We start from the raw sequence: 17335 nt of genomic DNA, 5'->3' as shown, positions 1-17335 counted from the left end.
TTCACGGCAGAAATAGGCGGGGCGGTGGTACCTACCCATGCGGACTCACAAGAGGTCCTACCACCAGTAATTACGCAAATTATAATTTTGCGGGTTTGATTTTTATTGCACGATGTTATTCCTTCACCGTGGAAGCCGACCGTGAACATTTGTTGAGTACGTATTTCATAAGAAAAATTGGTACCCGCCAGCGAGATTCGAACACCGGTGCATCGCTCGATACGAATGCACCGGACGTCTTATCCTTTAGGCCACGACAACTTCATCTCATATCTCAGGGTAGGTGGCGGCATTTACATTGTAGATGTCTATGGGCTCCGGTAACCACTTAACACCAGGTAGGCCGTGAGCTCGTCCACCCAACTAAGCAATTAAAAAAATACGACTAGATACCGAATACCAAACATCTTTTACAAACATACTGTCTTCGCTAATCAGACCCGGTGTCAAAGAAGCACCAACTAAAACCACCCCACCCACATGATATTACCAGCAACCTCAACATCTGCAGAGTTGCATACCCGATATTCCAATGTAATTGAGACCTCGTTCTCTAAGTGGGTCTAAATTGTAGAGGAACTAACTGATCACCAAGTTTACTCAACTTTGGTGAATTTAGTTGAACATCACACGAATTCCAAGAACCTTCCCAACTTCGTACTAAACGTAAACAATTGCTTTGTTAACAACCGAAGCTATAAATCAGGTATTTAACACAGTAAGCATTTAAAGGACATAAGTTATAGTAAGCCGTTCAAATTGGTACGTATGGATTAATCGCCAAAGGAAACCAAAACGCGTTAATATAGAAAATACTAAAATTATTTAACGACAGTTTAAAAGGGCAATTAAAACAAACATACACGTGGTTGGAACAGTATCAAATGCAATAACAATAAGAAAACATACTGAAGGAATTATATCAACGAAAACAACAAGGAGTCGAACTAGAATTATATGCTTCACGGAACTAATTAGAATATGCTATTTTTGAAATTATCGAAAGGCAGTTTCTATTTACGGCTAAGCAAAACGAGCTTTTAAAGGTTCTCGGTGTCATATCGCAAAGTAAAGAAATTCAAGGTGGGGCACCAAATCTTACCGGCCATCTTTGCAATAGACGGTCTAAATAGAAATTGGGGTACGACGACTCCTTTCAAGAGTGCTTCAGAATGACTGGTAGGAGATAAATGGCAGTCGCTATCATGGGCCCCTAACATCAATTCTTGAAGATGCATTAATTGCCAACAGTAAATATATTTAATTGTCATGATTCAGTAGAAACTATTAAAATACTTCAATCTTATAATCGCGGGTATGTACTATTCGTTTTTCAAAATTTCGGTGTAATGCTTACAGTTTTCTAGGTCACGCTGACATCCGTGTCAGCCATTTTACAGTTTTAATAGTCAATAGTACAGTTATTTTACTTTCGTTTTTTTCCCAAATTTACAAAGCATGACTGATATATTGTGTATATCATGTATGTATGTGTATATGTGTGTTATTCGAAGCCAAAACAAGTGACAAACAAACCACACAAAGTATATGGTGACGATGCACCTAATATTTAAAGAAACTAAAAATATAATAGAGCTTATCCACATAATAAATATCATGTATGTCATAAATCAAAATACATACAATACAGATGATTTCTTTGAAATATAAAAACATTTAAACTCTCGTAGCAACCAGAACTGAATGGCAGTATATTAAATTCTATTGGAAAGGATCCACTCGAGATCAATTCAGAGATACTGTCCCATAATTTCAATAAACGTCAACTGCAGTCTTCCAGGAACCATTTCTGTGAGTTTCATATCATCCGGGTTTACCTAAGGTTCAAGGCAGTCGATTATTTGAGAAGTATAACGAGGGTTTTATGGCATCTGAAATTGAATTACTGAAGCCTTTTTTTTTAACGCTGGGAAATCCATTTGCTGATACCCGTTCGAGGGGGTAACGGACCGGGCTATGTCGGACTCCGGCGCCTCTTGAGAGGAAGAAGGGGAGAAGAGAAGGACCGAGGTCCTCCACCTCCCCAAATTTCTCACAGGAGACTACGCCTTGAAAAAGGCGCGCGAGGCACTTGCTCCGCAGAACCGACTACCGACTAAACCCCATCGAGCTCCATCACACCGACTACACGAAACTTACGGTACCGCAGTGCGCGCCGAAAAATACTGAAGCCCAGTATATGCGTTTTTAGTTTTTCGCACTAAAAACGCATATACTTGCGCATAAGCTAAACGCATAAGCTTGCAGTTTAGGTAATGCCAAAGAAATACAAAAACTAAGAGTAACCAGATAATTAGATAATGGGACAGACCCGTTATATAAATAGTTGTATTTATACACGACCTAATCCTATTAATAGAGTATACTTGTAAAGTTATTAGGGCATATCGGAGTGGTTGGCTACCGGAATCCTTACAAATTATAGCTTGAATGTCGTCATCTGCCTTCAGACATGAGATCAAAGTTTTGGTTATTGCATAGCTACTTCACGGCCGAGATAGGGAAGATGGTAGTGACTACTCGAGCGGTATTGTGATTCCCCGAAACACCACTAAATGGCGATTGGCGATCGCAGCACACTGTTATCAGGCTCATAGATCGCTGTGTGGCATAGCATATTCAGCGGTGAATACCTTAGTCCCCTTTTATAGCAAGAAGTGAGGTGCTGCTATTTTATTCTAAAATTATTAATACGTATACCATCAGATCTAAATACTAGTCTATATGTGGTTTTTTTATTGCATTACCTGCACGGACGAAGTTCACGGCTGTGGTGTAAAGTTACCTTGAGAAATGAGGTGGAAGATCAAAGGTCCGGCACACACAAATTTTTTTTCAGTGATGGTAGCGATTTTAGACAGCAATGGAATTAATACTGAAAAAATAATTCAATATAGAATCTTCGTATCAGAACGTAACCAATGAAAAAGTTGTCTCAGAAAATGTTGCCCGTGATACTTTTAAAATCCGTCTCAGAACTCTTTTTTTTCTACTCATCTCGGGCACTTCGTAAGAATGTTGGAAGAAGAATTCGTAAGAATGGTTGTTCGTAAGAAATCGAGTTCCCTCTTCTTATTAGTTTACAGTAACAAAGTTTTATTAAAGGAAAATTTATGTAACGAAATTGAAAATGGATTGTTTGTGTCCTTTCGTTTAATTTTACTATAATTTTAGTTGCAACTTAAAATAGTTTTGGAAGTTATGAGGAATTTACCCAAAAAACGGGTCTTCATCTAATATCTCTTGATGCAAAGTATGTTCTTTAGATGGACTGCTTACGGTATGTCTGCGGCTAACTGCTTAAATCCATAATCCGACCTAGAATTCTGAAATATTTTTTAAAAAATCATACTTGACAGTAGCGAGCATCCCGACTGTGTCCTTAGCATCTGTAAGTAGTTTCTAATAGCCCGGCCGTATTATTTTCATCCTATCGGTAGTGTCGTTCATTTGTCCTATGTCTATGGGTCCATCTACGCAAAACAAACAAAATAAAACCAATAGTCATTCCTGGCACTGACCTTCACAAAAAAAACAGTTCATAAAACTGATCATACCGGGTAACATTTAATCCATTTTTAAGACTTTAAGGAGATCTTGTTATAAACTCTCTTTGCAATCAAGAACTCGCACGAACCATTTCTTTTTGTTCAGCTCTGAACTTTCGAATACGAGATATTGCCGCCTTCGATTTGAGAACTTTCGACTGAAAATTCCATTACATTTTCTTTATTGTAAAATAAAATGTATTGGGTTTATTCAGAAGACTGTTGAGAAATTAGAATGTATATTTAGGTTTTTTTTTGGGGCTTGGATCGGAATTACCTTATGGAATCTCCGTGCGACCTTTAGAATTGACAACGTACTTAATGTATTCAACATAGACATACGAGATATGAAAATCTAAAAGATACTAACCAAAGAAACGCTAGTGGATTTGAACCATCTGGTTTGGTGTATAGAGCGATGTGATTGTCGAGACTTAAATTCTGCAAGCCGACACTAAAATGAATTATTATCATAAATATTTTTAAATTTGCAGAATTAAGATTGCAGGGATCTCTCACGAAAGTTATCCTGCCTATTTCTCTCTCAGAGCAGTCTCTCATTTCGAAATCAAGGATAAGCTTTGAAACAGTTAAGAGTTCCACTTTGTATTTATTTTAGTTTCCGATTACTATTTAACTAGTCTAGAGTAAAAAAGATTGACGTATAACATCAGATATTTTATTTACGGAATGTAAAAACTGACACCTAAGAACTCATATCTCAAGGTAGGTGGCGCCATTTACGTTGTTAATGTCTATGGGCTCCGGTAATCACTTAACACTAGGTGGGTCGTGAAATCATCCACCCAACTAAGCAATAAACAAATAAAATATGTACAAATCAAAGTTTTCTAATTAAATATCGACCGTCTTGTTTTGATCTTACATCGAAGAGGTTACAACTGACTCTAGACATCTCGCGGGACTCGTGAACCGGAATCTAGATTACCTGAGTTAGGATGCGTCTACTCTACTACAGGACGTGATTTCACCGGAATAAAACTGATTGGCGACAAAATAAATAAAAAACGTGAGGTCTCGGGATTTTAGACACATATTTAAATCGGAATCTACTTTAGAAATTATTTTAAACCGTAAGTATATTTCAATTGTTTCTCATAGAAAACCAATTTGGGTTTTGCCATTTTGTAATACTACAAAGCTACTTTAGTAGTAAATAGGTGAGACTTGACACTACTGTTATCTTTTGTTACAGGATGTAGGTACATAAGAGTACATTCATAAGTATCGTACCGGAAAAACCCGTGGTCATCTGAACCTTAATGAGAACTCAAACGAGTTTTTTTTTTTTTATTGCTTAGATGGTTGGACGAGCTCACAGCCCACCTGGTGTTAAGTGGTTACTGGAACCCATAGACATCTACAATGTAAATGCGCCACCCACCTTGAGATATAAGTTCTAAGGTCTCAGTATAGTTACAACGGCTACCCCACCCTTCAAACCGAAACGCATTACTGCTTCACGGCAGAAATAGGCGGGGTGGTGGTACCTACCCGTGCGGACTCACAAGAGGTCCTACCACCAGTGATAAGTTCTTCAATTGTTTGCCGAAGTACGGTGACATACTTTGTCCGAAGCCCTCTTACCGCCTCTTACCGTCACTCTTCTCTCACGTGTCACAACACTGGAAGTCGTTGACGACACGACGACTGGACCTATTTAATTACAAAATTTATGTTACTAATGTAGTATGTCCTTCCATCCCAGTCCTTTGCTGTCTTAAAACGAACAAGCTTTTACTAGACCTACGATTCTACTGAACATGCCCTTACGGGAAAGCTGATGCTCCTCAATATTGACCGCGCCGAGATTATGTTGAAATGGATCCGCTCCAGAAATTTTCAATAACTTCTTCACCTTGTTTACCTTTGAAGCCAGAAAAATACTGCCATTAGAAATTTAATTTTGTTAAATTAATAATTATTTATGTTACCTGTGTTAGGACATATTCTAGGTCTGTCCGGATAGCCACCAATCCGCCTATTTCTGCCGCAAAGCAGTTCGCTCCAGTTTGAAGACCTTGAAGATAAAGATAAAGTGAGGATAAAGTGGGCGGTAGTATTCACAGTCGGATTTCTATGCGCTCCGGTGACCACTCTGCACCAAGTGGGTTGTGATCTCGTATTGATAGCAATATAAAACAAATTAACCTTTTATTATCATCTCTCTGTTGATTTGCCAATTGCTTTTGATCTATACACGCACGTACACTTTTTTACCAGTTTAAGTCAATGGAATACCCAGTACCGAACCTGCGACTTCTTGCTTAAGAGACTCACGTCATGCCAGTCTGCCTCGATCATAATCCATCCCCTTTCGCCTAACTATCTGTCAATTTCACACATACATACTTATCAGCCCACAGACGTCCACTGCCTGACATAGGCCTCCCCCAAGCCTCGCCACAAAGACCGGCCTTGCACTCCCTGCATCCAGCGCATCCCCGCGAACCTCAATAGATCATCGGTCCATGTTGTGGGAGGCCTACCCACACCACGTCTTCCATGTAATGTCTTCCATGTAAATGCAATCAATTTAAATAAATAAGAATAAAATATTTAAATGTTTTCAGTATAATGTAAAAAGAGTTTATTTACCCCTTATGACTATTTGCTATTACGTTAGGTTAAAAAATATAATCAAATCGATGAGTTTTCAAAAAAGATTTGACAGTGAACTTTTATAATCATAAGCCCTGTATAATATACTCATCAACCAAAATCAGAACCTGAAAGTAAATTGCCACAACAACAGAGGAAAATCAGAAAACATATACGCGATAATCATCTAAAAGGCTCATTACTCCGCACATGTCATCTCGCAACACCAATGAATCCACGTTAATTTCGGCTTCCCCGAACAAAACAGATTTCTACGAAGCCTCCTGTAATCTTTCCCTAGTCGTCTACCTAACGCCCCTCGTCAAGCCGCCCGCCCCAGCAGTTCTTTGCCAGTCGTCGTGCCAGTCGCACGCCGCCCTGAGAGGGTTGATTCTCGCGTGTTTGTGTTTCACGTGTTTGTTTGTTTGTTCCTTGTCCCGAAAGATTATATGGTAAGCCATTTTCGATTCTTTTTACTTTTAAATTCTTTGAAATCGATCTCATGAAAGATATTTAGGAATTGTTAAATTTCGTGTTTATTATTGCACTGCAAGTTGTAAAGGATGGTATTGTAATTACAATCTTGCGTGTCGGTCGGTAGCTATGTTGTCTATAAATAATACGTAATAAAGATTTTATTAGTCTGGCTTGGAAATTTCATCCACGTTTGCACTGTTCTAGTAGAATAAGCAACAGGGCGCGTTAAAGTTTACAGGGTATTTTTTGGTTATAATTGCACACGCTTTGGATATATTCATCTTGAAGACTGAAAATCTAAATCATATAAGCCTTGTATTGCCAATTATAAGGATAATCTTGAAATTAGTTATAAAGTCAACTAGTTAGGTATCCTGCACTAGTTAGCATAAACGGTGGTATTGTAGAATCTGAATTCGTTTAGTATTCATTAACAGTGTTAAATTTAATAATATACCTGTATGTTACTGGTGTTAAGGCATATTAATAGTGGTATCGTGCCCACATCTGCTGCAAAATATTCATGCGCCTTATGCTTCCAGCCTTCAAGTCAAACCAAGTAATTACAAAACAATGAGGCTTCAAACTCATATTTCAAAATGACTCACTATTATTTTATTTTATTGATAACTCGTGTTTGTCGGATTTGAATATATTTTTTATATTTTAGAACAGAATTTCGGCATTCGAAACATAATCAGGACCATTCACGTTTTCCATTATGATCCAAGTCAACATTTCTAATCGTAATTGGTGTTTTTGCCCAGTACAAAATATGAAAACCATAGATAGTAGATAAACGCGAAGGTTTTATGGAAAAAATATATTTAAAAACCCATACAAACCTAAAATAAAATCGAAACAAAAAGGAATATAGTTTGTATAGATAGCGCTTTTGAAAAAATTCAATTCGGTAATGCTTCAGTGTCGCAAAGTCTTCCTTAGGTATAACACTATACTAGGTAGAATCGGCACATGAATTCATGTTTGTTTGATTTGTCTCACAGCTTTACGACGGGCACCTGACGTCAACCCTCCTTGGGAATGGTAGGCGTTTGGATTACCAAATCACGATACCAATTAGTGTGGGCTTTTAGGGCATATAGCTTTTACGTGTTGTCGCCATCATGTCTATTTTAGTTCCTAAGCTTCATTCATTTCGGGTTGTAGGATAGGACAGTGACTTTAGTACTAAGGATATTTCTGGCTCAGTGGTATTTACGTTGTAATGTATGTGGGCTTCAGTTAACACCAACTGTCCTGGTCTATCAGTCGTAGTCCAGAATAAAGATCCATCGGTATGTTAGTAGTAATTTTTGTAAAACCCTTCTAATATTTAGATGTATCCCTTGCCTACTAGTCCTTAAAAAAATTAACTTTTATTTTCTACCGTACTCTAACCAATCACTACAAATATCAAAAAAAAGTGATAGTAAATGGGAAATGGGAATGGGAAATAATAAACAGAAAATGGGTAGATCCCATTAATCACTATACAGTAACAAAGACATGTTAATATCCATTTTAAACTTCAGTAGAACAATCTGGGGCATAGCAATTACAGTGGCTATACATCTCATCTCATTTACATATAATACACCGTACGTAATGGAAGTTGATGGTTTTAGAAACACAGTAACGCCTTCTTTTAGCAAGCGAATAAAATGTTAAAATCAATGGAACCCGTCCACTCCGTTTGTTTTCTCTTACAGTATCTTCGCAAGTCGTAGAAATTTTATTTAGAAGCGACTGTCACTAAATTGTAGACGCTATTGTCGCGAAACGGGGGCGTGGTCTAAATAATAAAACGCCCGGTGCATTCGTATCAAGCGATGCGAAGGTGCCCGTGAATCCCGCACATTAAAGAAAATCAACATGTTATAAAACCAAACCCGCCAGAATTATAATTTGGATAATTTCTGGATAGCAGGTCTTGTCATCCCGCACAGAATGCCCATTTCTGCTGTTAAGTAGAAATTCGTTTTGGTTTGAAGGCTGAGGCAACAGTTGCTCTGTAAAACTGAGACTCCGGAACTCATGTCTTAAATTGGGTGACAGCATTTACGATATTGATCTGTATGAGCTCCAGTAACAGCTTAACACCAGGTGGGCCGTGAGCCCGTCGACCTAAATACGGAATAAACAATTATGAAATAGTCGCGGCTTTGCATATTTATAACTTGTATATTTTTTAGTTTTCAACAACCGCAACGATCATGGCAAATCGGCCAGTTATATCAATGCAGATTCGATTCCACGGTATCATTCCATTGCAATCCCTTACAGGCTCTTCATACCTTACAATGTACCTATTAGTGCCGCATTTCCTTTTAATATTTTTCATTTAATCATTAATATAGTTAAAATGTACATTTGTAATCAAGTTACTTTATTCTTTTTTATTTTTTTATTGCTTAGATGGGTGCACGAGCTCACAGCCCACCTGGTGTTAAGTGGTTACTGGAGCCCATAGACTTCTACGACGTAAATGCGCTACCCACCTTGAGATACAAGTTCTAAGGCCTCAAGTATAGTTAAAACAGCTGCCCCACCTTTCAAACCGAAACGCATTACTGCTTCACGGCAGAAATAGGCAAGGTGGTGGGACCTACCCGCGCGGACTCACAAGCGGTTCTACCACCAGTAAAAATACCATTCATCATTCAATACCTGATTATCACTGACAGGGTTTTTTCGAATGAATGCATTTGACAATAACATTTATCACTTAGCTATTGTTATCGTTGAGGACTCCCACCGCTCTTGTCTAATTAAAGACGGCTTTGGTAAAACGTGTGACATTTTATCAAGAAAATAACAAAAATAGTCGGAAAAAAACCCTGAATACTATTACATTCGTCTCAAGTTCACTTTTACTGTACCCAAGGGACTCTTAAGGATAGTCATAGTTATTCAGGAGCATGGGAGAAAACCCTGTAGCTGTATGCTTACGATTTATAGGTCAGGGTTTATTCGTGCAACTAACTACTGAATTTGCAGTTGGCATAATATTTTTGTTGAAGGAGAGAGACTATGGAATGCTTGAAGGGAATTATTATTCTGCATTTGTGGGTATTCATCTGTCTTCCTTAACTGCTTCTTGTGATCTGGAAAATAACGTTTCACGGATGCATTCAACTTTACTACACCTATTAATACGCGTATGTGACTCTTAGTTCTATGATTAGTTAGACTATGTAGTTTATCGTCACTGTTTGTGTGACCCAAATAAATAATTAATAATAAGATGCTGCAATAGAACTGTTTTTAAGTACCCTTGAATTTTGAAGTCGTCGTGGACGGCGCATTCGTATCTAGCTAGCGATGTAACGGTGTTCGAATCCCGCAGGCGGTTACCAATTTTTCTAAGGAAATACGTAATTAACAAATGTTCACGATTGACTTCCACTGTGAATTAATAACATCGTGTAATAAAAATCAAACCCGCAATATTATAATTTGCGTAATTACTGGTGGTAAGACCTCTTGTGAGTCCGCACGGGTAGGTACCACCACCCTGCCTATTTCTGCCGTGATGCAGTAATGCGTTTTAGTTTGAAGGGTGGGGCAGCCGTTGTAACTATACTAAGACATTAGAACTTATATCCCAAGGTGAGTGGTGCATTTGCATTGTAGTTGTCTATGGGCTCCACTAACCACTTAACACCAAGTAGGCTGCGAGTTCGTCCACCCATCTAAGCAATAAAAAAAATAAAAGAACTCTCGTCAGTTAAAATATCTTATAAGTTAGAGATTACACGTCGTTGATAGTGATTTAATTGCAAGGTAAACTCAAGTCCACGCAAGTTTTAAGTAAACAATTAAGTAACACAAATATAATTTGGTAACGCAATACCTTGTTCTATGCGCTGGGGATGTTTGTTATCCTATGCTTGAGATATTTAGTTGAAATCTCTGTCTGACCATCAAATGGTTGAGCCATTCCTCATAGCTTATTAGTTAAACAGCCACAATGAGCCCTGCCATCAGTAAACGACTGACACCGGAGTAGAGTTCATCCATACTACCTGGAGCCACTGCGGTCATCCACAGTGCGTTTCCAGAGGTCTTTTTTGCCACGTACCATCCGGCTATGGAATGAGCTCCCCTCCACGGTGTTTCCCGAGCGCTATGACATGTCCTTCTTCAAACGAGGCTTGTGGAGAGTATTAAGCGGTAGGCAGCGGCTTGGCTCTGCCCCTGGCATAGCTGAAGTCCATGGGCGACGGTAACCACTCACCATCAGGTGGGCCGTATGCTCGTCTGCCGACATGGGCAATAAAAAAAAAAAAAAACGTCACTGGGTTCTTTTATACAGCTTTTTCAAAAATCATTTCTGCCACTTAGCACGTCCTCTAGGAAAGGATGGGTATAAAGATGTTAACTTAGGATATAAAGAGTAACAGTATATGGGTATAAAGTTCTTAACTTAGCATTGCCCTTGGTATTACTAATTGCTCATTAGCGACGGTAGACCCCTACTGGGAATACAGTATACGTCTACCTTTGAAGGCAAAATAAATATTACAAGGAAACGTGTCTACTGGCTTTTGCTTAAAATTGTTTCCGTCATGTTTTGAAACGCTTTTCTAGGTAGCGTTCGATCATGAGATAAAACAAAATTGAATACACATACATAATTGATTATCAAAAAGATCTTACTCCACATCGGGCTAACTCAATGCCAAAAGAAATATTCTTTTAACCGAACATATTTTATGTTATCAAAGGCTCGACTGTATATAAGACGACCTACATTTAGAGGGTTATTCCTGTTTTGACACAGTTTTTGCGTTCCCTTGTATCGCCCTAAGAACCCTCGGGCATGATCGAAAGGGTATAGCGCCAGATGTACTACCAATCATGTTATTATTTATATTAGGCACTGTAAAACTATTAGAAAAACGTGTGTTTACGTTGATGGTGTTATAGAAAACATCTATATGTTCTTCAGATGTACCTGATCCTGATAACACAGTGTTTTTTTCCGTTTGTTTGTCCCTTCGAGCAAATATTATTGGGCTAAAGTATAATTTATTGTGACGAAAACGTCTCCAATTAAATAATTTTTTTGTTGATTCTTAAAACATTTGGAATGAGGTAGTATTTTAAACTAATTCTTTTCTTTTTCATGCACGCCGCAGCATACACGTAGTATAAAACTATTTTCAATGTTGACAATGTCAATAAGATGACAAAAAATTCCAATTGTAATATTTATCTGATATTATGCTCCGGATATTGCCGAAATCCGAAAAAGCTCGTATACTTTACTGTTAAAAGTAAATTTTAAGAAAATTACATCTGAATTTCAAAGTTATAACGTAATTTGTTACTCCAAGTCGATGACCTTTGAAACGGGATGTCAGCCCACCTGAACACCATTTTCATCAATTTGTAGACCTTTTGAAAACAGGTAATACGATTATGTGAAGTCTTAAGAAAGTATAAAATTTCTCTGATATTTTTTTAATACCATCAATAGAAGACGATACTTTTACAAGAAGCCACAAAATGAAACGTATATTTATTTTTAACCAAATTACATAGAGATATAAGGACAATTATTCGTTTACCTTACATTTGAAAGCGTCTAGAAAAAAACCAGTTTTAAAGCGTCCCAAATGCAGTCTTGGTTAAAAAAATGAACAAACAACAAACGTAAATAATAAAAAAATGTATTCTTAATGAATATATAATCAATAAATAAATATATAGTCAATAAATTCCTATGATATCCAACAAAGTTTTTTTTTTATTGCCTTTGTAGGCAGACGAGCATACGGCCCACCTGATGGTGGGTGGTTACCGTTGCCCATGGACTTGAGCAATGCCAGGAGCAGAGCCAAGCCGCTGCCTACCGGTTAAATACTCTCCACAAGCCTCGTTTGAAGACGGACATGTCATAGCGCTCGGGAAACACCGTGGAGGGGAGCTCATTTCATAGCCGGATGGTACGGCAGAAAATATATTTGGAAACGCATTGTCGATGAACGCAGCGGTTCCAGATAATATGGATGAACTCTGCTCCGACGGCGGGAGGTACGATGATGAAAAGGAGATGACGGGATCATCTCAAACAATTCCTCAGAACACTCCCCATGGAACAAACGGTACAAAATACCGAGGGAACAGAAGTCCCTCCGCTGACCCAGAGGTTCCAAAAATGCATTATTCAACTTTTTTCTCGTCTCCGACTTGTTAATTCAGTAAGCACAGTTTTGTTTCTGGTAGAATTCATTCTGGTTGCTAATTATTTTTGTCTCATTTGTAAGAAGTACAAAGGTACTGCTAGGTACATTTTTAAGAAGTACCATGCATTTGAATTTGGGGCTTAAGCCTAGCTTAGCTGCGATTCTGACTGCATTAATAATATTTCCGGGATTTCATGATAAGGCCATTTGTCAGCTCGCACGATTAGGAACCACCGTCTTGCTTAATGGTGGCGGCGAAAAATATTTCGAATATCGGTAACCAGTTCACATCAGATGAACAATAAGCACCATGTAACCAATTAAAAAGTTCTAACAAGTTTTTTCGTTTAACGTTCATGATGAATGACAACTGTCATGCCATAAATTAATTACTTGTACCTCTAATAAAAGAGCACTGAGTTAAACATGTTCTATTATAATAGAGATTGACTTCCACGGTGAAGGAATAACATCGTGTAATAAAAATCAAACCCGCAAAAATTATAATTTGCGTAATTACTGGTGGTGGACCTCTTGTGAGTCCGCACGGGTAGGTACCACTGCCCCGCCTATTTCTGCCGTGAAGCATTAATGCGTTTCGGTTTGAAGGGTGGGGCAGCCGCTGTAACTATACTGAGACCTTAGAACTTATATCTCGAGGTGTGTGGCGCATTTACGTTGTAGATATCTATGGGTTCCAGTAACCACTTAACACCAGGTGGGCTGTGAGCTCGTCCACACATCTAGGCAATAAAAAAAAAAGAGTGCAATTGTTTTTTGTGAAAATTTAACCAATACCATGGAGTCATTTTTGATACACTGTCATTTCAAACGATTAGAATATTACGAAAACATTAATGGACTGCCATCGACATTGACTACCTGTGTTAAGACCTAGGAGCACAAACTAATTTGAAATAAATAAAAGCTTGAATCTGCAAGATTTTGTATTAGTGTCATCTTTCATCATCCTTCGATATTGCTCTGGACTATTAGAGCTTATAATATTAGAGATTATAAATCCCGGAAAATTTAATCCCTTAAAATTGAAAGACACTTTTTTACAAAAGAAATCGGAATTATGTTCATTCATTTCGATTAAAAATAAACTGGGGGCCGGCTAAGAGATAAGCAATCCGAATTAGATTGATTCGTTTCATATTATAGTCATGCGTCCATTAAATTTGTTAATGAAAAAGATCGAATTATTCAACGACACACGTTATGATCAGCTATTTCTATAACCTAAACACAATATCACAATGTGATTGACACCCCCGAAAAAACCTCAAGACGACATTTAAGTTGCGTCAAAGTGTATTTGACCCGGCAGGCTTGAATTCGTTTTGTTTCTCGCTAAAGCCGATGCTCGTAACCCGGTAAAGAGCGTATTGGAAGTCCACATATGTATGCATCAAATATATAGTGAAAAATATGCAAACTAGAATTGTCACACAGTAAAAAGTGATAGAACTTCCAAAAATAGCTACTACAATTAAAAAAGGAAATATTTGATCTAAAATGTTTGGATTATTTGTGTGAATTTGTATGTAGTGTCCCTTATTTAATAACAGCTCTGTTTTATAGATATAAGAATAGTGATTGATGGCAGTCAAGAATGCCACTTACCTGATTGTGGATAAATTTGTGATGCTCGTGAATATCAGCAATGCCTGGAGCGTAGCTGAGTCTATAATTTATCCTACATCTTAAAGAATTTTTTTTAGAAAATTTAATATTAAGTCATAAACAATTTAAAACAGCGTACCCCAACAAAATAAAATTAAAATAATCAGTCTTGACAATTTCCTAAAGAAAGAACAGTACGCCGAAAAGAAAACATTAATTCAGGCCAAACAAACAAAGGGTATCAAGATTATTGTTTTGATTTAAATTGTAACAAACCTCACGTTGTCCGACAAGACCTCAACATTCTCAGTCAGCCGTGACGCAATTATACCGCGGATCATTAAACACAACTGCTCCTATTACAGCATCCTATATCACTTACCGGGATCCAACGAGAAGACCCGACCCTAAAAATAACCCGACAAAATGAAATATTAAAGTGGATACGCAATTTATTCAATAGAGGGTCTATTGAATTAGAGATGGGAATTTGAGGTGGAATGTCTAAACCCACACTTTTAACGCTAAAGTAAATGACACGCTATATTTGGGTTTTAACGGTTGAACTTTTGAACTACCTTGTAGAATGTTTTTGAATGTATCAAGACTGTTGTGATTTGTTCTATATATTGTTTTAAAGTATCAAGCCATAGGAAGAATTTAGTGCTATGTAGATTATTATATTATATTAGAGAACATTTTTGAATTATTTTCGACCGATTTTTACTTAACTATAAGGAAGCTACATTATACTATACTGATGTAGGATGCATATTTTGAAAGAATAAGTCGTCACTTTGTAATGTGGGTTTAACAGTCAAGGGTGAACTTCAGGACGTCTATCCTTAATTTGCTTTTACACCTAATAGCGCCAGCCACATTGTGGTTTTTTTTATATTCGAATGATACGATTACAGGTATTCCAGTGCCATCACGTCTATTTCCAAATCATCTACATTTTAGAACCGTTAAATGAAACTGGCATTAAATTAGGCTTAATGAAACTCTGGTTAGGTTAGATATCACTGTTCATCTTGTTCGAGGATTCTTGAAGATGGCTGGAGAGCCGAGTTGTTACAATCCACCCACCTCATTCTTAAAAATATATCTTCAAACACCTACGGCCCTCTAGGAATACGATATCACTGATTAAAATTTTGATTATGATTTTATTACAAATAAAGATCAAATCTGCAGAGCGTAATATTTATTGATGTAGGAAGTAAAGTGAAACCGAATTGGCAAGTACCACCTTGCTGTAACCATGAGGCGAAACAATCAAACTTTCTGTCTTGAAGGGTGAACTTCGACCTCTTGTATTGAAGTAGGCCACGACGTATACATCATAGACTTCGGTAACACGTAATTTGAATATAAATAAGAATGAGAACTAGAATATGTGACTAGGGCCCAATTTTTAGCAACTGATTCAAATTTACTAATACAACCAGCGCAATTCTCTGATCTGAATATGGGAAAACTGCTACTCATTATCAAATTAACCGATCCAATTATACTTAAATAGCAATATCCGGCCTATCATTTAACGAATGGAACTTACTGTCAAGGATAACATCAATTTTAGTTACGTAACTCAGTTAAGAGAACAGCTCCCAGAGGAAAGGTATTTCTCGCGAACAACAATTAAAACGCCTTAAGGATTACGATTTATGACCAACGGCTAAGGTGGGTATTCTCTGAGTCACGCGACAATTTGCATTCGTCACTTTCTGAATCGATTTTGTTGGTCATGTTAATTTTTTTACTAGACCAGATGTTATAAATCCAATTTTTAATAGAAAATTGTGTGTTTTTTAATACTCTTCGATCGACAAATCGATTCTCGTTGAAATCAGCCATTTCCGTAGATTAGAAGATGATTTTCACTCATAGCCATTCATATTTATATTCATTCATTCATTATACATATATTTCGTTATAGTGTTAACTGCACCGAAACAAGCATTATTCCTTCAAGCTAATACACACGATGCCAACCCATGGGTCACCTTAAAGTCTTCATTCTACCCCTCGAGTAAAAAGATCCTCTGAACTCAAATCTTGTCATTAAATTCTTTTTTCATTCGGCCTATTTCGATCTCGAAATAATTCATATATTAATATTATCATTAAAACCAGGATTTCAAATTTAATTGAAATTCGAAAGTTATCGGAACCGGCGTTGTTGTTAAGAATATTACCCTGCAAATTATCCCAATTTGGAAAGTTATCCCTTTAAAGGGACGTTAAGTTCGAAGGGTCCTTTCGGAATACGAAATACGAACGGAGGTTTTAATATTACGATTTATATATTACGACCGAGTTGTGTTTGACTTTGTGCTAAAAATTTTGGCAATTAATATAATTGTTTACTTAACGTTACTTCTTTTGGTTAAAATACAATGTGTGTGATGTCATTTCCAAATGGTTGTTTTGTTTTTTATTTCTGTGGCATGTAAAATTGTTAAAATTCTAAATTTTGTATATTCAGAACTGTATCTTCCTTTAAGTAAAGTATGTTGACGTGCTCCAGTAAGTACAACATAATATCATTTCTACGGCTTTATAAATACATTTTAGATATTGAATTTTTGGTTCGTTCATTTGTCGTCTATGAAGGTATTGAATTGTAATAACATGTCTTTTTTTTCCTTTTTCCTGTCGTCTTGTCCAGTCTCGAAAAATCATACTGTCCAATCTCCGTCTTAGTCTAGGGGTAGTCATTGTAGGTCATATGTCCTGTCAGAGAGGTTGTACGTCACGACAGATAAGATATAAACTTGTAACACTCTTTAAAAACAAAACTATGAAATTATAGCGTAGTTATATTCAACATAAAATTTA

General features: G+C 37.2%; 1 protein-coding gene and 1 long non-coding RNA gene across 5 annotated transcripts in view; one reads left to right on the top strand and one right to left on the bottom strand.

The window, feature by feature from the left end:
• Positions 1 to 17335, top strand: part of LOC101737404 (pseudouridylate synthase RPUSD2) — a 508157-nt gene that overhangs the window by 153641 nt on the left and 337181 nt on the right. The gene's annotated exons all lie outside the window — the stretch shown is intronic.
• On the bottom strand, positions 3950 to 6785 carry LOC134198731 (uncharacterized). The gene is made up of 4 exons (XR_009972890.1): positions 5525 to 6785; positions 5364 to 5457; positions 5178 to 5246; positions 3950 to 4023 (listed from the first exon to the last, which is right to left on the bottom strand). It is a non-coding gene; the product is annotated as an uncharacterized LOC134198731 (long non-coding RNA).

The sequence above is a fragment of the Bombyx mori genome, chromosome 4, assembly GCF_030269925.1.
Source record: "Bombyx mori chromosome 4, ASM3026992v2".
NCBI lineage: Eukaryota > Metazoa > Arthropoda > Insecta > Lepidoptera > Bombycidae > Bombyx > Bombyx mori.
This window is presented reverse-complemented; position numbering and strand designations above follow the sequence as displayed.